This window comes from Triticum aestivum, chromosome 5B, assembly GCF_018294505.1.
Source record: "Triticum aestivum cultivar Chinese Spring chromosome 5B, IWGSC CS RefSeq v2.1, whole genome shotgun sequence".
Lineage (NCBI taxonomy): Eukaryota > Viridiplantae > Streptophyta > Magnoliopsida > Poales > Poaceae > Triticum > Triticum aestivum.
Window position 1 is genome coordinate 612728670 of NC_057807.1, and position 5939 is coordinate 612734608.

Below are 5939 nucleotides of genomic sequence, written 5' to 3' on the forward strand. Positions count from 1 at the left end.
GCTATTGAAAAGATGCCATGTCCCAAGGACATAAAAGGTATAAGAAGTTTCCTTAGTCATGCCGGTTTTTATAGGAGTTTCATTAAGGACTTCTCTAAAATCTCTAAGCATCTGACCAATTTATTGCAAAAAGATATTCCTTTTGTCTTTGATGATGATTGTGTAGAAGCATTTGAAATACTTAAGAAAGCTTTGATCACTGCACCTATTGTTCAGCCACCTGATTGGAATTTACCCTTTGAAATTATGTGTGATGCTAGTGATTATGTTGTAGGTGTTGTTCTAGGGCAAAGAGTTGATAAGAAATTGAATGTTATCCAGTATGCTAGTAAAACTCTTGATACTGCCCAAAGAAATTATGCTACTAGTGAAAAAGAGTTCTAAGCAGTTGTATTTGCTTGTGATAAGTTCAGACCTTATAGTGTTGATTCTAAAGTCACTATTCACACTGATCATGCTGCTATTAAATATCTTATGGAAAATAAAGATGCTAAGCCTAGACTTATTAGATGGGTTCTCTTTCTCCAAGAATTTGATTTGCATATTATTGATAGAAAGGGAGCTGAGAACCCCGTTGCAAACAACTTGTCTAGGCTAGAGAATGTTGTTGATGACCCACTAACTATTGATGATAGCTTTCCTGATGAACAATTAGCGGTCGTTAATGCTTCTCGTACTGCTCCATGGTATGTTTATTTTGCTAATTACATTGTTGCTAAATTTATACCACCTAGTTTCACATACCAGCAAAAGAAAAAGTTCTTTTATGATTTAAGAGATTACTTCTGGGATGACCCACACCTTTATAAAGAAGGAGTAGATGGTGTTATTAGATGTTGTGTACCTGAGCATGAACACGAACAGATCCTATGCAAGTGTCACTTCGAACCATATGGAGGACACCACGCTGGAGATAGAACTGCACATAAGGTATTGCAATCCGGTTTTTATTGGCCTACTCTCTTCAAAGATGCCCGAAGTTTGTCTTGTCTTATGATGGATGTCAAAGAATTGGTAATATTAGTAGACGTCAAGAAATGCCTATGAATTATTCTCTTGTTATTGAACCATTTGATGTTTGGGGCTTTGATTATATGGGACCTTTTCCTGCCTCTAATGGATACACATATATTTTAGTTGCTATTGATTATGTTACTAAGTGGGTAGAAGCTATTCCAACTAGTAGTGTTGATCATAACACCTCTATTAAGATGCTTAAAGACGTTATTTTTCCAAGGTTTGGAGTCCCTAGATATCTTATGACTGATGGTGGTTCACATTTTATTCATGGTGCTTTTCGTAAAATTCTTGCTAAGTATGATGTTAACCATAGAATTGCATCCCCTTATCACCCACAGTCTAGCGGTCAAGTAGAGTTGAGTAATAGAGAGCTCAAATTAATTTTGCAAAAGACTGTTAATAGATCTAGAAAGAATTGGTCCAAGAAACTAGATGATGCATTATGGGCCTATAGAACTGCATATAAAAATCCTATGAGTATGTCTCCGTATAAGATGGTTTATGGAAAAGCATGTCACTTACCTCTTGAACTTGAACATAAAGCATATTGGGCTATTAAAGAGCTCAACTATGACTTCAAACTTGATGATGAGAAGAGGTTATTTGATATTAGCTCACTTGATGAATGGAGAACCCAAGCATATGTGAATGCCAAGCTGTTCAAAGAAAAAGTTAAAAGATGGCATGACAAAATAATACAAAAGCGTGAGTTTAACGTAGGTGATTATGTGTTGCTATTCAACTCTCGTTTAAGATTTTTTGCAGGGAAACTTCTCTCTAAGTGGGAAGGTCCTTACGTTATCGAGGAGGTCTATCGTTCCGGTGCCATAAAAATCAACAACTTCGAAGGCACAAGTTCGAGGGTGGTGAACGGTCAAAGAATCAAACATTATATCTCAGGTAATCCTATCAATGTTGAAACTAATATTATTGAGACCGTAACCCCGGAGGAATACATAAGGACACTTTCCAGAATGTTTCAGACTCCGAGAAGGAATAGGTATGTGGTACGGTAAGTAAACCGACTCCAAAACAATTCTAATGGAAATTTTTCTCTGTTTTGGAATATTTAAGAATTTTAGAAAGCAAGAAGTAATCCGGGAAGGACATGAGGCCTCCACGAGGGTGTAGGGCACGCCCACCCTTACTGGGCACGCCCCCCTGTCTCGTGGGCACCTCGTGTGCCTCCCGAACTCCGTTTTCTTGCACGTTACTCCTTTTGGTCGGTAAAAATTCATTATATAATCTCCCAAAGGTTTTGACCACCATATCACGCAAAAATTCTCTGTTTTTGTTTTGAGCTATTTTTCTGACAGATCTAGAGCACCATGACGTCTTCAAGCGCTCCCAAGGACAAGTTTTTCGAGAGGGTTATTAACCCCTATCTTGCGGAGGTGCTGCACCACCCTCAAACCATTGAGATGCGTGAGGGGGTGCTTCACATCCGCGATGTGGAGGGACCAAGGCGTACCGGAAGCATGGAGACAAAGCTCGAAGCTATGGAGCAACAAGTTTTCAAGTGCCAAGGGATGGTGGAGCGTGGACTCAATGCCAACCAGTTGATGATCGCGGAATTCACCAACAACCACAAGATAGATGCCAAGAACATTGGCGAAACCATCTTCAAGCTTCATGAGAAAATCGAGCACCTCCAAGCCCAGATCTATGACCTGCAAAACCAAAACTGTGAGTATGAATATAGATTCAAGAGGATGAGTTTGGCTGCAGATTTGAGGATCCCAGAGACTCGATCATCCTTCTATGATGGTGAGCCTATGCCTTGGAAGATGGACGACAAGCCTACATCATCAACAACTCCTTCTTCACCACCTCTGAGGACATAATTACATGGGTATGGGCACTCCCCTTGGCAACTTCCAAGCTTGGGGGAGGTGCCCTGGTATCGTATCACCATCACACTCCTATTTTTACCATTTTACTTAGTTTGATCCTTTTAGTAATATCTTGATCTAGTAGATTGAAGTTCCGGTATGAATTAGTTTTGAGTTTTGCTTTGTGGTCTCTTTATGTAATCGAGTCCGTGAGCTATCTATAATAAAGATTAGCGTTGAGTCAAGGGCTTTGCTATCTTGTTATGATCTTGAGAAAATAGAAAGAATAAAAAGAATAAAAGAGTTCATATTGATCTTATGGATAGTAATGACTTCACATATAAAGAGTATGAGGCATAAAAGTTGTTGAGAGTTGACAAACGTAGTTTTGGCCATCGTTGCAATTAATAGGATGTAATAAAGAAAGAGAGGTTCTCACATATAAGTATACTATCTTGGACATATTTTATGATTGTGAGCACTCATTAAGTAATGGTTTATGTTTTCTCACATCTCAATTAAAGTATATTGTCACGGATCTTCCCAACATGTTGAGCTTGCCTTTCCCCCTCATGCTAGCCAAAAATTCCTTGCACCAAGTAGAGATACTACTTGTGCTTCCAAATATCCTTAAACCCATTTTTGCCATGAGAGTCCACCATACCTACCTATGGATTGAGTAAGATCCTTCAAGTAAGTTGCCATGTTGCAAGCAATAAAAATTGCTCTCTAAATATGTATGACTTATTAGTGCGGAGAAAATAATCTTTATACGATCGTGTGATATGGAAGTAATAAAAGCGACGGACTGCATAATAAAGGTTCATATCACAAGTGGCAATATAAAGTGACGTTCTTTTGCATTAAGATTTTTTCATCCAACCCTAAAAGCACATGATAACCTCTGCTTCCCTCCGTGAAGGGCCTATCTTTTACTTTATGTCTTTATTATGCAAGAGTCAAGGTGATCTTCACCTTTTCCTTTTTCATTTTATCCTTTGGCAAGCACCTCGTGTTGGAAAGATCCTGATATATATATATATATATATATATATATATATATATATCCAATTGGATGTAAGTTAGCATGAGCTATTATTGTTGACATCACCCAAAGGTGAATACGTTGGGAGGCAACACAATAAGCCCCTGTCTTTCTCAGTGTCTGATTAAAACTTCATAACCATAATTATTGCGTGAGTGTTAGCAATTGTAGAAGACTATATGATAGTTGAGTATGTGGACTTGCTGAAAAGCTCTATTCTTGACTCTTTCTGATGTTATGATAAATTGCAATTGCCTCAATGACGGAGATTATAGTTTGCTAGTTCTCAATGAAGTTTATGTTCCATACTTGACATTGTGAATAGATTGTTACTTGAGTATAAGAAATCATATGACAATATATATATATATATATATATATATATATATATGTAGCTGTTATAAGAATGATCATGATGCCCTCATGTCCGTATTTAATTTTTATCGACACCTCTATCTCTAAACATGTGGACATATTTTTCGATTTCGGCTTCCGCTTGAGGACAAGCGAGGTCTAAGCTTGGGGGAGTTGATACGTCCATTTTGCATCATGTTTTTATATCAATATTTATTGCATTATGGGCTGTTATTACACATTATGTCACAATACTTATGGCTATTCTCTCTTATATTACAAGGTTTATCATGAAGAGGGAGAATGCCGGCAGCTGGAATTCTGGCTGGAAAAGGAGCAAATATTGGAAACCTATTCTGCATAGCTTCAAAAATCCAGAAACTCCACGGAAGTCACTTTTGGAATTAATAAGAATTACTGAGCAAAGAAAATACCAGAGGGGGCCCACACCCTGGCTAGGAGGATGGGCCCCCCCCTACTGGGCGCGCCCCCTGTCTCCTGGGCCCCCTGTTAGCCCTCCGGTGCCTATCTTCTGCTATATGAAGGCTTTTACCCTGGAAAAAACCATAGGCAAGCTTACGGGATGAAACTCCGCCGCCACGAGGCGGAACCTTGGCGGAACCAATCTAGGGCTCCGGCAGAGCTGTTCTGCTGGGGAAACTTCCCTCTGGGAGGGGGAAATCATCACCATCATCATCACCAACGATCCTCTCTCATCGGGAGGGGGTCAATCTCCATCAACATCTTCACCAGCACCATCTCCTCTCAAAACACTAGTTCATCTCTTGTATCCAATCTTGTATCAAAACCACAAATTGGTACCTGTGGGTTGCTAGTAGTGTTGATTACTCCTCGTAGTTGATGCTAATTGGTTTATGTGGTGGAAGATCATATGTTCAGATCCTTAATGCATATTAATACTCCTCTGATTCTGAACATGAATATGCTTTGTGAGTAGTTACATTTGTTCCTGAGGACATGGGTGAAGTCTTGCTATTAGTAGTCATGTGAATTTGGTATTCGTTCGATATTTTGATGAGATGTATGTTGTCTCTCCTCTAGTGGTGTTATGTGAACGTCGACTACATGACACTTCACCATTATTTGGGCCTAGAGGAAGGCATTGGGAAGTAATAAGTAGATGATGGGTTGCTAGAGTGACAGAAGCTTAAACCCTAGTTTATGCGTTGCTTCGTAAGGGGCTGGTTTGGATCCACTAGTTTCATGCTATGGTTAGGTTTACCTTAATACTTATTTTGTAGTTGCGAATGCTTGCAATAGGGGTTAATCATAAGTGGGATGCTTGTCCAAGAAAGGGAAGTACCCAAGCACCAGTCCACCCACATATCAAATTATCAAAGTACCGAACGCGAATCATATGAGCATGATGAATACTAGCTTGATGATAATTCCCATGTGTCCTCGGGAGCGCTTTTCTCATTATAAGAAATTGTCCAGGCTTGTCCTTTCCTATAAAAAGGATTGGGCCACCTTGCTGCACTTTATTTACTTTCATTGCTTGTTACCTGTTACAAATTATCTTATCACAAAACTATCTGTTACCTACAATTTCAGTGCTTGGAGAGAACACCTTACTGAAAACCGCTTGTCATTTCCTTCAGCTCCTCGTTGGGTTCGACACTCTTACTTATCTAAAGGACTATGATAGATCCCCTATACTTGTGGGT